The following is an 18,446-nucleotide window of genomic DNA, read 5'->3' as shown; positions in this document are numbered from 1 at the left end:
GAAGTTTTTTATGTTCAATGTCTTATTATGTTTTTATGTATGTTGGAAGCCACCCAGAGTGGCTGGAGCATATCATATTCATGCATATCAGTTAATATCTTGACCCTGCTCCACTGAATTGAAATTTCAGCCTTTACGACACAGGAAAACGGCCAAGTAAACAGCTATTTTCGTAGAGGAGGGTCAATATATTAACTGATATGCATGAAATTTCAGGTATAGCTATATAATCCCTAGTGTAGTAAGATAAGACCTTTGGAGCAGGCATTTTTTAAAAAAAGTTTTTTATGAACCGTCCTAATGGGCAGGGTATTATTATTATTATTATTATTATTATTAGATAGGACGTCGCTATTTTCATCGGAGAAAAGTGGTGCTTACATGCACATGATCAGAGATGATGGGGGTGGTAGGAAGGTATCATGTTGTCCATCCCTATCTTAGCAGGACAAACTTTGGAAAAGTAGCTGGTCCCTCAGGTAAACTCATAGAATCATAGAATTGTAGAGTTGGAAGGGACCACAAGGGTCATCTAGTCCAACCTCCTGAAATGAAGAAATGTTTTGCCTGATGTGGGGTTCAAACCCGCAACCCTGAGGTTAAGAATCTCATACTCTACTGACTGGGTAATCCTAGGATACACCATGAAGAAACCTCCTCCACAAACTACTTCTCCAAAACACAGAGGCAACAAAAAAGCTGCTAGAATACATGTTTTTTTAATTAACATGGACAATTCAATACAGAATCAGCTCCATTAAAAGCACAGCAAATCAGGAGAAGGGATTGTAGAGCGAAATACGCTGGGTCTATGAGGGTTCAAGCCATGGAAGTAACGCTGAAATCCGCTGTGAGTAGCCGTGGCACTATCTGCAGCAAAGAGAAAAACACTTTCAGATTCCGGAGTCTTTAATGTGGAATTATGTAGATAATAAAGATTTAAAAACTTAACACAAACAAATCAAAACAAGGAGCATATACATAAATATAAAGAAAGGGTGTATAGTTATTTTATTTAAATCAGAGGTCGAGAACCTGTGGTCCTCCAGATATTGTTGAACTCAACTCCACCATTGGCCCCAACATAAGAAATTGTCAAAGGTGATGGAGATCTGTAAGCTGAGAACATCTGGAGAAACACAGGTCAGCATCTCCTGATCTGAATAACTTCTGAGCAAGGTGATTTGTCGCTTCCTCATTAAAAATACAGAATAGCTAGAAATATACCAGTCTTGCGGCTCTGTGCTGCAGTTTAGCACCAATATTTCAGAAAGCATCATCAACTCACAGTGAGTCAATTTCTCCTCCAAGCATCCTTCATTGATGAAGTGTTGAGGCAGTCAGTGAAGAAGGACAGCTTGTGATTCATACAAATGAGGCATCTGCTGTTAAGTATAATGGTTTAATTCACACAGAAATGAAAGATGTATATGTATTGATGGAGGTTTAAAATGGAAAATACCCAAAAGTGTATTGCTAACACTGGGGGTTTTCCAAAAGAGTTTTCTAAATAACTCCGAGCTCCTTGCAGAGTTGATGATTAACAAACTGACTGTTGTTCTCTGGTAGCTAACATGTGAGGGTTGTAAACCTGGGAACATGCAAGAGGTATTGGGTTGCATTCTTGATTTTGAAAGGAGTTGCCTCTGATTCTTTGTCTCCCAAACTCAGATGCAAATGGAGGTCTCTGGATGCTACTGGGAGAACAATGCAAGTAAATAGCCATCCTGAACAAAGGGCGAGCCTGGAGGCTCCAAAGCAGCTGAGAGAGAGGGCAGGGTGAGGTTTGCTTATTATTATTTTCACATTTTGCAAGATGCTGAACCTGTGCTGGCCAGCACAAGATATTTTATGGATATTTTTGATGTTTTAATTCTGTTTTAAAGAAAGTTCTGCCAGTAAAACTTTGAATAATGTTTTCATGGGTCTGGACAATGCTTCCCTTCCAAAGGAGTGAGTTCTTCTGCTTCCAGTCGCTTCAAACTGCACAATATTTGATATCTTCAACATCTGTTACAGGCACAAGAACACACCAATCTATTTTTCCTTCTAGTTAGCAGCCTCCCTGCTTATTGTGTTGTTATGTACTGAGTTGAATAGGATCCAAAATGCAGCAGTCTGATTGGTCCTAGAACAATGCAGCAGTATGATTGGTCCACAGGAGCCACCCAATCCAGCTCCAGGTGGAAGTGAATCCACAACCTGATTGGCCTACAGGAGAATCCCAGAATTAGCCAATCACATGCAGCCCATTGTGTAAATAATGTATATAAAGCAGATATTTTTGGGGAACATTCATTCCTCCTCACTACTATGAGCTGAATAAACAGCATGAAATCCACTCTCGACTCTGAGTATATTTCATGTGCTGAACAGGAAAAAATATGCTGCTCTTATTTCCTGTGGGATACATTGATATTTATTAAAAGCCAGCTGGGGTTCTGGCTTGTACTGAGGCTGCTCCAAACAGGCTTATATAGAGAGAACCAACAGACAAAACAATGTTGACAATAGGACAAACACTTTTTCTGGAATCCTTACCCCTTATTTGCAGCAACGTACATAGCGTGCACACTCTCCAATTTGTCGTGTATGGTGTGGGCAAGAATGGTGGCAGCTGCCATGGGCACGATAACATTCACCATATGTCTTTGGCCGCGCGAGTGCTATACCAAAAGGAATAAAAGAACCATAGCTGTCAAGCGTCCCTTATTTGGAGGGACAGTCCCTTATCCCAGCGCCATGTCCCGCTGCTTTCCCTTACTGATGGATGTCCCTTAAATTTCCTGGGTTTCAAAGGAAGCACCTCTTCTCCCTCCCTCCCTCCCTGCCAGCCAGGGAGGAGGGAGGCTCAAACTGTGTTGCTTGGCTACCCGGCCCGCCCCCCTCCGGCCTCCTCTCACCAGCCTCAGCCCCTGAGAGTCCCTCCCCTCTAGGACTGGCAGGAGCCTCGGGCCCTTCCGCCGCCATCCTCCTTGCGGCCGCCGAACTGAATGTCTCTGCCTGGGGGCCTCTCCTCTTTTTTTTAATAATATTTTTATTGAACAATTTTTTTATATAACAGAAACAAAACATACATGAACAAACATTCAACAATAATAAAACATAAAACAAGTACCATTTCATAACCCAATTTCTAAACCTTACTTCCTCGACCTCCTCTTACTTCCCGTTTCTGTATTCCAAATTCTTACAGTTATTCAGCGAAATCTTGCCTTGTTTTATTATAAATTTATGCTAATCACCCTTATTCTCTTTGTCATAACCATTACTAATAGTAACCATTTATTTTAATCCAACATCATTCTAACTGTCTCCAATTTTATGATATTTCTTTAAATAGTCCTTAAACTTTTTCCATTCTTCTTCCGCCGCTTCTCTTCCCTGGTCTCGGATTCTGCTCGTCATCTCTGCCAAACTCATATAGTCCATCACCTTCATCTGCCATTCACTGGGGGCCTCTCCTCTGCTCGTCGCTGCCACTCCCGCTAGGCCATACTGCGGCTGTGCCGCCGAAGGACCCAGATGAAATGGGCAGCCTCGCATGGCCTATGAATTGCTGAGGAGCCTTGAGAGGAGAGCGAGGGCAACCATAGAGAAAGCAGTTCAGAGAGAGGAGGAAGAGGAGGAGGCGGAGGCGTGGGCAGGTGTTCCAAGGGCTACAAGGGAAGGACCGCAAGCGCTTCTCCCATAGATTTGTAGTGGTAGACTAGCATAGATGGTCTGATCTGTGGGTTTACTTCGGGCGCTATTCCCCCCCCCTTCCTCCCGCCCCACCTGATGGAATTGAGAGCTGCAGGTGGAGCACGAGAGAAAAGATACAGAACTGCAGCAGCATCTTCGTAGCTTGGATTTCATTTTGCGTGAAAAGTGGTTGCTGCTTGTAGTTATTTAATTGCAGTGTTTCATCAGCTGGTGTCTTGAGCAACAACCTCTGGAAACGAAGAGCTAAAAACCAGCACTTCTCTCCAAAATTATCTGGTCCCTTTTAAATTCGTATTTCAGCTGATTGACTAAAATCCCTTATTTTGGCTGCTGGTCCCTTATTTTCAAATCTGTTGACAGCTATGAAAAGAACTGCATTTTCATCACCACTCCAGCTAATAGCAGACTCAGCAAGTGAGTGCCAACAGGACAGTAGCCAAAATAATAGAAGGGGCCATAGAGAGAGCCAGTGTGGTGTAGTGGTTAAGAGCGGTAGTCTCGTAATCTGGGGAACCGGGTTCGCGTCTCCGCTCCTCCACATGCCGCTGCTGGGTGACCTTGGGCCAGTCACACTTCTCTGAAGTCTCTCAGCCCCACTCACCTCACAGGGTGTTTGTTGTGGGGGAGGAAGGGAAAGGAGAATGTTAGCCGCTTTGAGACTCCTGAAGGGGAGTGAAAGGCGGGATATCAAATCCAAACTCTTCTCTTCTTCTTCTTCATAGCTGGCTGGCCAGAAAACTGAACAGGTGTACACCAGCCTGTAACACGTGGATGCAAGCCCCACATCTTCCCTCTTATACTCAACTTGAGTGACCCCTTCCCTATTGGAAACCACCACCACCCCAAACACAGGAATGGTTTAAGCCATCGGTAGGCAAACTAAGGCCCGGGGGCTGGATCCAGCCCAATCGCCTTCTAAATCTGGCCCGCAGATGATCCGGGAATCAGTGTGTTTTTACATGAGTAGGATGTGTGCTTTTATTGAAAATGCATCTCTGGTTTATTTGTGGGGCCTGCCTGGTCTTTTTACATGAGTAGGATGTGTGCTTTTATTGAAAATGCATCTCTGGGTTATTTGTGGGGCATAGGAATTCATTCATATATTTTTTTCAAAATATAGTCCAGCCCCCCACAAGTTTGAGGGACAGTGGACCAGCCCCCTGCTAAAAAATTTTGCTGACCCCTGGTAAGCTTACTCAGGGGACTTCTCAGCAACACACGCATATGCAGATTAGAAGGGGTTTTTTTCCTAATAAGAAAATAATAACCTGAAGATCACTTGAGCAAGTTGGAAGAAAAGCCACTCTGGGCAGCTTCCAACATACATAAAACATAATAAAACATTAAATATTTTTTTAATAAAAAAAAAACCTCCCCTGTACAAGATTGCCTTCAAATGGCTCGGGGGTTGGATAACTCCATAACCTCCAACATTTCTCCAGGGAAAATAGGGACATCCTAAGGAAAAGTGGGACATTCTGGGAACAAAGGAGAAATCCGGATGATCGAGATCAGGGATGTCCATGGAAAATAGGGACACTTGGAGGGTCTCTAATCCTAGCCTGACTGCACTGGCTACTAATTAGCTTCTGGGCCCAACTCAAAATGCTGGTTTTGACTCTCATTATGTAGTTTTGTAGGACATTATGTAGGACAGATCGTGAAGCTGAGGCTCCAATACTTTGGCCACCTCATGAGAAGAGAAGACTCCCTGGAAAAGACCCTGATGTTGATGTTGAGAAAGATGGAGGGCACAAGGAGAAGGGGAGGACAGAGGACGAGATGGCTGGACAGTGTTCTCGAAGCTACCAGCATGATTTTGACCAAACTGCTGGAGGCAGTGGAAGACAGGAGTGCCTGGCGTGCTCTGGTCCAGGGGGTCACGAAGAGTTGGACATGACTAAACAACTAAACAACAACATGTAGTTTTAGGCACCAGGCAAAAACGTTCATCTTCAACCAGGCCTTTGGCTGATTAATATCCTACAACCTTTTAAATGGACATGTGGGAAGGGGAAGGCTTATTGTTTTGCTGGTTTGATTTTAATTATTTACTTGTTTTTATCCTGTATTTTATTCTGTGAACCACCCTGGGATCTTATGATGAAGGGCAGTATATAAATCAAATCAATCAATCAATCAAAGCACTGCACTCTAGGTGGTTTACAGAACTAGGAAAATGCAAGATTTGTCTTATGCACAATGGTGAAAGAGTGGAAATTTATTAACTGTAAGGCATGCTTGAGCTTGAGAATGCTGATCTCCTGGGACTGTCCTCATAGGAGTAAGGGCTCCCTATCTAAGATATGGATATATTACTTACTAGCCTGGTTCCTATAGAGCAGGTACAGGCAATCTATGGGTCTCCAGTTGTTGCTGGATAATAATAATAATAATAATAATAATAATAATAATAATAATAATATAATATAATATAATATAATAATAATAATAATAATAATAATAATAATAATAATAATTTATTTATACCCCGCCCATCTGGCTCGGCTTCCCCAGTCACTCTGGGCAGCTTCCAAAAGAATATTAAAATACTGTGATACATCAGACATTAAAAGCCCGGACTGGGCTGTGGCTATGCTGACTGAGGCTGATGGGACTTGGAGTCCCAAGACATCTAGGAGCCCATCGGTGGTCCACCATGCAGCAGAGCACGGAAGCAACAGCTACATACCCTCCCGAAGTCCACATTCAGGGATCATCAATTGAAAACTCACCTGGAGCAGCCATCAGCACGAAGAAGAGAACAGCTGTAAGGAAGGCAAAGATCTTCATGACTGAACAATTGGATGGGGTGTCAGGAGACAGCAGGATGGAGAGGTGCTTGAAAGGTCCTTGTATTTATAGGGCAAAGGGGAGTGTTCATATCATGGTATGAAGATCTTGTGGGTGCTGCTTGTTGTGGGTTGCTGCAATCTAATGATGGTATTATTATGCAAGTATATCCCTAGTTACTTTGGAAAGTATTTCTAGGAAATGCATAGCCCCAATACAACAGCCAGTTGTTGACCTTAAATGTAATTAACTATCCTCACGTACGAAAACAATATTTAAAAAATTTGATTACGTGTAATTATCTAGATAGGGCATGGAGATAAGGCAGCATATTGTTACAAAAGTTAGGTGCCACCCCTACTCTCTGCTGAGCTGCAGCAAGTTTCCAGGCACTCAACCAGGGTCTATGGCAGGCGTCAGCAAATTTTTCCAGCAGGGGGCCGGTCCACTGTCACTCAGACCTTGTTGGGGGCCGGACTATATTTTGGAAAAAAAATATGAACGAATTCCTGTGCCCCACAAATAATCCAGAGATGCATTTTAAATAAAAGGACACATTCTACTCATGTAAAAACATGCAGATTCCCTGACCATCCGCGGGCCTGATTTAGAAGGCTATTGGGCCGGATCCGGCCCCCAGGCTTTAGTTTGCTTACCCATGGTCAATGGTCCTTTGGAGAACTGAGACACAGCAGAGACTGTATTCCACCACTGACCTGCAGTTCCACCATCTAACAAAGGTATGTGTGGGAGGCAATTTTAGTTTCTTTCCTGGTCCCTCCAGCTGACCCATTCATTCAACAACCATGCAGATTTGCTTGCACAAAGCCGAGTTTAGAGTATTGGCCCCTCTACATTGGCTTTGGTTTTGGTTTCTTTGCAGAGATATCCTGCAACATGTCAATAGTTCATTGGTGGTGGGTTTATACCGGACCATCCATGCATCATTCCACCTTATACTTCCAGAATTTAAGCCTCTCTACACTGCATTCACCCTTCTACTTGTGACCCCCACTCTCCTCTTCTAGCTGTATAAAGGTAAAGGGACCCCTGACCATTACGTCCAGTGGCCAACTCTGGGGTTGCAGAGCTCATCTTGCTTTATTGGCCGAGGGAGCCGGCGTACAGCTTCCGGGTCATGTGGCCAGCATGACTAAGCCGCTTCTGGCGAACCAGAGCAGCACACGGAAACGCCATTTACCTTCCCGCCGGAGCTGTACCTATTTATCTACTTGCACTTTGACGTGCTTTCGAACTGCTAGGAGCAGGGACTGAGCAACGGGAGCTCACCCCGTTGCAGGGATTCGAACTGCCGACCTTCTGATCAGCAAGTCCTAGGCTCTGTGGTTTAACCCACAGCACCACCAGCTGTATGGGTTTTGCTAATTGTTGGGGGGGATTTTGGGGAGGGACACCAATCAGCCTATGTCTCCTCTTTTTTTGCCAACTTTACACTGTTGTCTGTATGACTGGAGTGGTGCTTAAGAATTTGGCTTCTTGACATTTGGTCTGGGTGGCTGGGTAGACTTAAGAAACTATCAGATTAATATCTGAGCCGGTTTGGGCTTTGGCCTATCAGGTGCATCAGGGTGAATGTGGGTCAGCTGGGCCATGTTACATGTTATGATTGGCTTATTTGTCAAACCTTGCTGCATGCGTCATGAAATGGGATTGATTAGATCAGCCTATTATCCCAGCTCACTTGTCCAGACTTGTTTGATTGGGCAATAGGTTTCTTTATGTTGATCAACAGATCCTCTTTTAATGTTTTAATAAGTATAACCTGTTACGGTCAAACCTCGGTTCACGAACGGCTTCATTTTGAAACGTTTTGGCTCCTGAGCGCCAAAAAGCCAGATGTAAATGCTCCGGTTTTCAAACATTTTTTGGAACCCAAACATCTGTCACAGCTTCCACTTGAGTGCAAGAAGCTCTTGCAACCAATTGGAAGCCGCACCTTGATTGTCGAACGTTTTGCAAGTTGAATGGTCTTCCAGAACAGAAGACCCATATTTCGGTTTGCCTCAAGTCGTCTTTCAGTGCGATGGCAATGCTACCATCTGGAGGCGAGATTCCAGCACAACAAAAATGGGGGGGGGGGCTGTCAAGCAGGAGATCGCTTTCCTGAGCCGCCCCTTCAAGCTTCTAATAACACACATAGGCACCGAACAGGTTATCAGGCTTTACTGAGTTCTTCTCTGGCACCAGCTACAGACATCAAATGGCAGTCTAATCTATGACGTACTCTCTCCCTCCTCTCGGCAAGTTAACTTGAAGATTTATGGGGCCAAGGAAAACTGGCAGCCTGATTTTAATGTATTCTTAATCTTTGTTGGTGCTGGAGGAGACTCTTGAGAGTCCCATGGACTGCAAGAAGATCAAACGCATCCATTCTTAAGGAAATCAGCCCTGAGTGCTCACAGGAAGGACAGATCCTGAAGCTGAGGCTCCAATCCTTTGGCCACCTCATGAGAAGAGAAGACTCCCTGGAAAAGACCCTGATGTTTGTAGTGATCAGGTGGGATTGCTATGAGGAATTATAACAAATATAGAGTAAGCCATCTGTGTCAGCAATGAAAGCATTGAGTTGACTGGGTTTAAACTATTTTGATATGATTCTTGATCAATCCACACCTCTGTATATTTCTCACCTGTGGGGTATGCATGCTAATTAGTGCTGTAGTGTAACTTTGTTCCCATGTGGGGTTTGATGAAATGCTCAGAGGAAATATGATTGGTTCTCACGAGCACTGTGTGAAGGATTCTTTTGTTAATAAAATGGCCTGGTTAGGGGTGTGGTTTTACGCACTTCCTCCGAGAGCCTTGCCGGTCAAAGCCTCGTGTCTTATTTTAATCAGGGTCCGGTCCTTTCCTTTGGCCTCAGAACACAACAGATGTTGGGAAAGATGGAGGGCACAAGGAGAAGGGGATGACAGAGGATGACATGGTTGGACAGTGTTCTCGCAGCCAGCAGCATGAGTTTGACCAAATTGCGGGAGGCAGTGGAAGACAGAAGTGCCTGGCGTGCTCTGGTCCATGGGGTCACGAAGAGCCGGACACAACTAAATGACTAAACAACAAATCTTTGTTGGAAGCTGCCCAGAGTGGCTGGGGAAACCCAGCCAGATGGGTGGGGGTACAAGTAAATTATCATCATCATCATCATCTGCTCCCATTTTGGGGACTAATTGTTACCACCTGCCTGAGGGCCCCACCCAGAATCACTACTTCATGATGACAACAACTCCCTGGAACATTTTCATAACCTCCAACCTTCCTTAGGTCAAAATAGGGAGGGTATGCTATCCTTTCGATGTCTGTTTTTCTGCCTCTGCTCCACCCCTGGCATTCTCACTCCCCCCCCCATCTGACTCTCATTGACCCCTCCCCTTTTTTCTGTCCCCCCAGCCCCCCCTACAGAGCATTTCCTACCAAAGGGAGGGCAAGTGCCACCACCAGTACACCAACAGGGCACAGAGCACGTGCCCCCCACCCCTCAGAGAAACCCCCTTAATCCTGGTTTTGTTTTATTTCATTCTTCTGCAGATTTACAAGAAGAAAAGCACACGTGGAAAAACAATGAATGAATAGAAATTCGTTCCCTCTCCCCATCTCTCTTCTGCCCCAATCTTATACTGTATCCAACATTAATGTCTCACGCCGAATGTAACTGATCTTGTTGAAAAGACATGAAAATAGAGGTGATGCATGCAGTTTTGTAACCCAAGAACATCTTTAATAAAAATTATTAAGAAAGAAAGAAAGAAAGAAAGAAAGAAAGAAAGAAAGACATCAATGCATAAATTATTATTATTAATATTCTTTGTTGATTAAAATATTTGCATGTCTATACAAATATTATGTACTATCTCTGAACAGGTAGAAAAAAGAAAATAATATAAAATAGAAAATTTATAAAGAAAGAGAAAAAGAAAAAATAAAGAAGTAGCAAAGATAAGAAACAAATAAAAAAAGACAAAGTTATTTACATAATAAAAGTACTCATCGACATAATTCTTCCCACCCTTCTCATTATACTGGTTGAAATAAAATTTTACATAGGTTTACATTATATAATATCATTTCTTTCTGCTTTGATCTTTTTCTTTACAAATATCACTCAGTTTCTGCTAATATGGAGTTATTTGTACAATAAAGTTTTACATAATTCTTAAATATTATCCATTCTCTAGTTGTTTCTTGTTTCGATATTCCTCAATGCATAAATTTTCAAGTGGGGCAAGACTGGACACAGACACACAAAGCGATTTTTGTTTTTTGTTTTTAATGATGACTCCACTCCCTCTTTCTTGTCCTCTGCCTGCCCTTCAGAGCCAGCAGGACTGGTCCTCGGCAGTCACAACCTCTCCTCCTCCTCACCTGCAGTCCAGCAGCCACTATGACTAAGGGAAGAGGCCAGCAGAAGAGGCCAAGGAGAGGCAATGGGAGGCTCCTTCAAAGCTGCGGCCACTGCAGCCGCCACCCACAACAAGTGCTGATCCATCCTCCTCCTTGAGCTCTGAGGCAGTGGCGCTAGCAGGGGAAATAGGGACATTCCAGGATCAAATCAAAAGCCGGGAGAATAGCTTTCATAATCCCGGCACTCCCTGGAAAATCAGGACACTTGGAGGGTATGCATTTGTGGTATGGAAAGTAACAGGATTTCAGCAAGAAGCCACAGGGTTGGAAACAACTGATTGGAACTGATTGGCAACAACACAGCATTTCCCCCTTAAATTTTTACTGACATGAACAGTCCTGAAAGCAGGGTCACATATAATTGCCCTGGTACCACCCTGGGCACAGAACATCATGAATTCATAATTAAAAGAACACCCAAATAATCTGTTAACCTGGTCTTGGTTGAGCATTCATTCTGATTTATTAGCAGGATGGTTGTATGACAATGAGCTTTCATATCCTGCGTTCATCCTGATTTGCTGGATGAAGTCTTTACTCCTCTTCCTGTAAGTCACTTGTTCATCCCAGGCTCTTAAATGCCTTTCCAGTTGAACATGTTTTGTTCTTCATTTACTGCAACTCCAGAACGTACCAGGAAACTACGGCTGTTAAGGGCCATGTCCTTAATGTGTGCATTATTTAGGCAATATGGGTATGGTGATGTCCTATCCGGTGGTTAGTTCCAGCTGTCAGTGGCTCAGTGGGTAAGAGCTCAGTCCCAATATTTGCATGTTCACTGGAATAGTCTCCAGGAGTCTATGCAACTGAAGACACCCTGTTGTGTACACATTGTACCCCCTGCAGCACAACACACCTCATTCCTTGCTAGAGATTGGATGCTGGCCAGCATCTTCAGGCCACCTAAACTGGGAAATCATGGCATCGGTATTTTTATGAAGTCAAAGGCCTTTATTCCCCTCAAAGCGTCTCAAGAGCTCATCACAGCAGGTCTCCAAAGGGTCTGCTGTGAAAGTAGACTACAAAAACGTGCATTATTCGCACATTAGTGAATTATTCGCACATTAGTGGGGAAATTGCTTGTGAGAATGTGCATACCAGACCAAAAAATGTGTACAAAAATTCATCTGTTAGGAGAAACACGAAAATGTACAAATCTCCATGAAGATTTTTTTTAAGGCAAATATATGCAGAAATGCTGCAAACCAAACTTAAAATGCAACTAAGTGAAAATGAAATTGGCAAATACATACATCCCTAGGCTTAGCTATAGTCTGAGTTATGTTAGGGCATGGGACCTAATTCTTATAAGTGGAAATCAATGTCGAGGATGAAATGTTAGGTGAGTCATACAGATGTGTTCAGCTGCTTGGGCTGAAGATTATGGCATTTGATTTTGCTTCTGTCAGGCAGCGAAACAAGATATACATGCAGGAGAGAACAGCATGAATCTCTCTCCTCCCTCCATTGAAATGCTCAGCCTGCCCTTGAATGCGTTTGATGGGATTGTTTCAAAATCATAATCATTTCACCACGGGAGCATATGCCAGGAAAGTGAGCATTGCTTTGCATATTTGGAAATCAAGCTGAAGAAAAACAACACCCTGAATCCTTTCAGGCTATGACTGAGCCATTGTGCCAGGATATTTCTCTGGAGGAGGGCAGTGTCTATTTACTATTACATTCTAATGGATTGTTGAATATTCTTTTATTTGATATAACGTAAGTTGTTTATTTCAAAGTTATGCTTTTATTATGACTTCTTTGAATTCGATCAGACCGTTATCAGGTGTGTGATCTTTGCTGTCTGTTTTGTTGTTTCTTCAACTTGAGAATCGCCTTGTGTATCGCAATACGGAAAGACGGTGTGCAAATTTAAAGTGAAATGAAAAATAAGGGGGTGAAGAAGAAAAATCTTCAAAATGTCCAGCATTTAAAAAAGAGTTTCCTTTTTTAAAAACTCAAAATGGTTTGAGCTTGGGGCATACAGTGGTACCTAGGGTTACAAACACCTTGAGTTACAAACACTTCGGGTTACAGACTCCGCTAACCCAGAGGTACCTCGGGTTGAAAACTTTACCTCAGGATGAGAACAGAAATTGTGCGGCGGCAGCAGGATGCCCCATTAGCTAAAGTGGTACCTCAGGTTAAGAACTGTTTCAGGTTAAGAACGGATCTCCGGAACGAATTAAGTTCGTAACCAGAGGTACTACTGTATATGGAGCCAGCTGTCAGTTTAGTTGCAAAGTCCTTCTTGTGAGGCAACAAGGTGTCAACAAACCCACCTTGCCCTCTTCCAATCCCGAATTGTGAAGCCAGCTGCATTGGCTATTTTGTAAAATAGAGGTTACGGCCATGAATTATATGTAGGTTGTCCTGAATCCAAATATCAGTTAAGCTATGAACTGACCTGGCTAAAGCTATTATTTGTTAGTCTCAAGCATCCCCAACACCCATCTATGTTCCAGGGTTTAACTGCCTGATGTGGTTGCTCTAATTTTTTGCCTCCCCTGCAAGGTTTTTTTTCAGTATTATGAGATTCTGTGTATATCCTCTGAGCAATTAGCAAAGGCTTCTATAAAGCTAAAGTATTGTTCCTAACAACAAAGATGTTTGGGGTTGTTTTTTTTGGAAGGTGGCAACCTGCTGGTGCCTTCAATTGGAGTAGGCAATGTGACACCCTCAAAATGGTTGAGACCACAATTGTCATTAGCCTGCATCTATTAATTTCAGTTTTCCTCAGTTGCTCATTTTCCTTATCTTAAGATCAGTTCTCCAAACTGCTTTGCATTTCTTAAACGTCCTCATGAAAATTCATCAGCATTTAAATGCGCATTTTCCCCACTATGCAGATTTCTGTATGTAATCTTGTCTAATATAGACATCCTTGCAGTGCAATTTTCCCTAATAACTGCATTTTTTGTAGACATAACTCAGCAAGAAAACCACATTGCAATATTCAGAGAAGTGTGAATTTCTCTGCATCTGCACCCCGAAAAGATCTCTTTGACAATCTACTTCTTCAATACACAGACACACAAAAAACATAGATGCTCAAATATATTGTCTTTAATTATTTTTATTTAACTATCACCATAGAATCAGCTCCATTAAAAGCTGGAGGCAAATCAGAAGAGCATTACCATCAAATGTTCAAACTACCCTAAATCCATGGTGAGTAGACAACATCTTGAGGTTATCTGCACCAAAGAGAAAAAACATTGTCAGATTCTTCAGTTTTTAATGTTGTATTACATAGATAATCAGGACTAAAAAGCTGAACGCATACATCTCAAAAACACAAACACATATTTAAATACAAAGAGAAAGAGGGGAAATATATTGATACGTTAAGGTAAAGGTAAAGGGACCCCTGACCATTAGATCCAGTCGTGACCGACTCTGGGGTTGCAGCACTCATCTCGCTTTATTGGCCAAGGGAGCCGGCGTACAGCTTCCAGGTGATGTAACCAGGATGACTAAGCTGCTTCTGGCGAACCAAAGCAGCACACGGAAACGCCGTTTACCTTCCCGCCGGAGTGGTACCTATTTATCTACTTGCACTTTGACATGCTTTCGAACTGCTAGGTTGGCAGAAGCAAGGACTGAGCAACGGGAGCTCACCCCGTCGCGGGGATTCAAACCGCCGATCTTCTAATCAGCAAGCCCTAGGATCTGTGGTTTAACCCACAGCACCACCCGCATCCCTATATTGATACGTTATTTATCCTTAAAATGAGATGGGGATCTTCTAGCCTGCCAGATGTTGTTAGACTCTTCCTCCCGATGGCCCCAACAGCCAGCATGGCAGGGGGACAAGGGTGATGGAAGAGTTGGAAACTGGCAACATCTGGAAAAACACAGATCAGCCTCTTCTGCTTTGAATACGTTTTCACCAGCAGAATTTGTTGTTTCCTCATTAAAGATACAGAATAACTTGAAATTTGTATCGACCCCTCCTCTAAACTTAATACACTATGTCAAGGCCAATAAATTTTTTTAATGGGGGGATAGTGATTGAAAAGCTTTAGCTACCCACTGGTTCTGCACATGTTAAGCTTAGCATGACCAAAAGCAATTCATTCTGATTTCTGGTTCTGCCAGTCTTCAGGTAGCCCCAATTTCTTTCAAAAAAGCTGGATGTTAGCATGTATTTCCTAAGGAAGGCATCAGCAACTGCAAATGCTAAGCCATAGCAGGGCCTGGAAAAAATACTGGGGCAGAATTGGGGTTTGGAGGGGAAACTATCCCTTGGAAAAGTCTTGAAAACACCTCCATTTCTATATTAACTATTTCACAATGATTTGGACCATTTTGCTTTCCTGCATATCATAAACAGAAGAACAGGAGAGGGAGAGAGTGGCCCAGGTGACAGACTCAGCCTCTATGGTACAGCTCAGCATTTTAGAAATCATCACCAACACACAGTGGGCCAAGTTCATAGGCTCTTCCAGCATGGATGGAATTGAGGTGGGAACCTAACAGCCTATGAAGAAGCATGTAGAGGTTCTGGATGAGTCATTTCTTGGCCCCAGCATCTTCTACAGATCAGGCACATGTAACAGGCACAAGAACATGCCAAGCTATTTTTTCACTCTGGCCAGCAGTATTGCTACTTATTGCGTTGTGTATACAAATATGCTATTCTTCTTCTCCTGCCGGATACATTAAGGTAAAGGACCCTGACTGTTAGGTCCAGTCGTGACCGACTCTGGGGTTGCGGCGCTCATCTCGCTTTATTGGCTGAAGGAGCCGGCGTACAGCTTCCGGGTCATGTGGCCAGAATGTCTAAGCCGCTTCTGGCGAACCAGAGCAGCGCACGGAAACGCCATTTACCTTCCTGCCGGAGCGGTACCTATTTCTCTACTTGCACTTTGACGTGCTTTCGAACTGCTAGGTTGGCAGGAGCAGGGACTGAGCAACGGGAGCTCACCCCGTCGTGGGGATTCAAACAGCTGACCTTCTGATTGGCAAGCCCTAGGCTCTGTGGTTTAACCCACAGCGCCACCCGCGTCCCAGCTGGATACATTAGTATGTCTTAAAAGCCAGCCCGGGTTTTGGCTTGGACTGGGACTTCTCCAAATTGGCTTAGATAAAAAGAACCAATGGACAAAACAATCCTGACAACAGGACAGGAGATGCATCTAGAATTCTTACCTATTTTCTGCAGCACCATCTTTTTGGGTTACCACAATGTCCCTTATGATGTTTGCCTATTGGGCAAAAGCCATTATGGCAGCTGCCACCCATCCTGCGACATTCTGCCTCTGACGTCTGTGCAAGTGCTGTAGCAAAAGAAAGAACAAGTTGTGTTCTCATTGTCATTCCTGCTAATAGCAGACTCAGCTGGTGTGTGCCAATAGGACTGTAGCCAAATTAATAGAAGGGGCTGTGGCTGGAGCACTGGACAGGGGCAGCCCAGCCTGTAAAATGTGGGTGCAATTCCCACTTCCTCCCTCTCATACTGAACTTGGGTGACCCCTTCCCCTATTGGAAACCACCCCAATAATAAGGGAATGATTTCTGCGCATTCAATGGACTTCCCAGGCACAGACATCTTTTTTATCACTTATTAATTCATTTATAAAGGAATCTATCCCAATATTTCTATATAAATATATATATCAGGGCCATTTACATATAAATTTATATTTATACAGTGGAGCCTTGGGTTGCGAACGTAATCCGTGAGGGAGGCATGTTCGCAACCTGCAGCGTTTGCAACCCGCAACACTGCATCTGCGCACGTACAGGTCACGATTCGGCGCTTCTGTGCATGCGCAAAGCATGATTTAGCGCTCCTGAGCATGCGCAAGAGCCGAAACCCAAAAGTAACTCGTTCCAGTACTTCCAGGTTTGGCGCGGTGCACAACCCGAAATCGCATAACCTGAAGCATCTGTAACCCAAAGTACCACTATATATAAATATATATATATCAGGGCCATTTACAAATATTGTATGTAAAATCATACAAGAAAAAAATGATATAAAAATGTTAAAATCAGGAAGCAGCTCACTGTTTGGGAGCAACGTATCCTTAACAGACTGCATACGCATGATGTAAGTGAAAAGTTTTCAGGAAGGGTCTAAAAGTTGAAAGAGAAGGCACCAGAGCACACCACATGTGACACTAAAGGCTTGGTTTCCTGTTGTTGTCAAATGGGCATCGCCAACTTGGGGCACAACCACTGACATCCCTGCAGATGATTTCAGGGACTGAGCTGGAATATAAGGATTCTTGGGGTCCTGGATGTACCCTGGACCCAAGTTGTTCAGGGCTTCATAAATTAAAACAAGAACTTTGAACCTGGTTTGGTAATGGCTGGTCAGCCAGTGTAGCAGTTTTATTGAAGGTGCCACATGTTCTCAACCAGATGCCTTCATCAGCACAGAAGTAAATGCTTTGGTTTTTGAACATTTTTCAGAACCCGAACATCTGACGTGGCTTCTGCTTGAGTGCAAGAGGCTCTTGCAATCAGAAGCCATGCCTCGGTTGTCGAACGTTTCGGAAATCGAATTGTCTTCCAGAATGGATTGTGTTCGACAACCGAGATTTGACTGTATTTTTAAATAAATGAATGAATAAATAAATAAATATCGTTACCTGGAACAGCCATCAGCACAAAGAAGAGAACAGCTATGAAAAGAGCAAAGATCTTCATGGCTGAAAAATTAGATAGCGTTTCAAAAGTTGACAGGATGTAGAGATGTTAGAGTAGTCTTTGTACTTATAGGGCGAAGAGCAACGTGTCACAGCATGGCGTGGGTGCTTTGCTTTTGTTTTTGCTGCAGTTGGATATTAGCATAATTGTGCAAATATTTTCCTAGATAATTGGGAAAGGATTCATAAGGAAGTTAAAGCCCAAAGTCAACAGCCTGTTATCTAGATATTGCATGTAATTATCTAGACAGAACCTGGAAGAGGTAGCAGGTGGTGTTGCCTTATGTGCTAGTTGATCTTCCAATTAGTTCAGTATTGCCTAGTTGGACTGAAATCAGCTGCCCAGATTTCCACACAGGAGTCTTCCCAGACCCTACCTGCATAAACCAGGGACTGAATTTAAGACCTTTCACCTGTGCAATGAATGTACCCCACCACTGACCCACCATCAAATCAAATTTTATTAAACGGTCACAGACCAGATTAACTCATACAGCTAGTCAGCAAAGCATAACACCGGAAAAAACAAAGGACAATTTCAATACAGATTAGGCCATAACAGCAATTTAAAATTAGACAGCATAAATAAAATTAAGTATTTGCCTTCACCTGCATATTGGCATTGGAAAGCTCTTGTTTCCTGCGCCTAATAGCGGCTACACAGAATTTGGCAACATTGATCGTAATTTCAGGAACCTTATCTTCTACCAAGGCTCTCATACGTTGGAGTTCTGGTTCATTTTTAAGCTTTTGTAGAACTGGGGACCCACCATCAAATAAAGGTGTGGTAGGGGCAGCAAGCATGAGCTACTTCAGCCTAATCTACCCTGTGATGCATTTTCTCTCCACAACTGGTGGCGTGGCATA

General features: G+C 43.3%; 1 long non-coding RNA gene across 3 annotated transcripts; it reads right to left on the bottom strand.

The window, feature by feature from the left end:
- Window positions 1–722: 722 nt before the first annotated feature.
- On the bottom strand, window positions 723–17,600 carry LOC128411398 (uncharacterized). Of its 3 annotated transcripts, none has more exons than XR_008329786.1 (3): window positions 17,523–17,600; window positions 2,542–2,666; window positions 723–870 (listed from the first exon to the last, which is right to left on the bottom strand). It is a non-coding gene; the product is annotated as an uncharacterized LOC128411398 (long non-coding RNA). The 3 variants fall into 3 exon arrangements; XR_008329785.1 differs by lacking the exon at window positions 17,523–17,600 and adding an exon at window positions 10,879–10,995; XR_008329784.1 differs by lacking the exon at window positions 17,523–17,600 and adding an exon at window positions 6,441–6,521.
- Window positions 17,601–18,446: the final 846 nt, after the last annotated feature.

Source organism: Podarcis raffonei, chromosome 3 (assembly GCF_027172205.1).
Source record: "Podarcis raffonei isolate rPodRaf1 chromosome 3, rPodRaf1.pri, whole genome shotgun sequence".
Lineage (NCBI taxonomy): Eukaryota > Metazoa > Chordata > Lepidosauria > Squamata > Lacertidae > Podarcis > Podarcis raffonei.
Note: the sequence above shows the minus strand (reverse complement) of the source record. Positions and strands in the feature narration are given on the sequence as shown.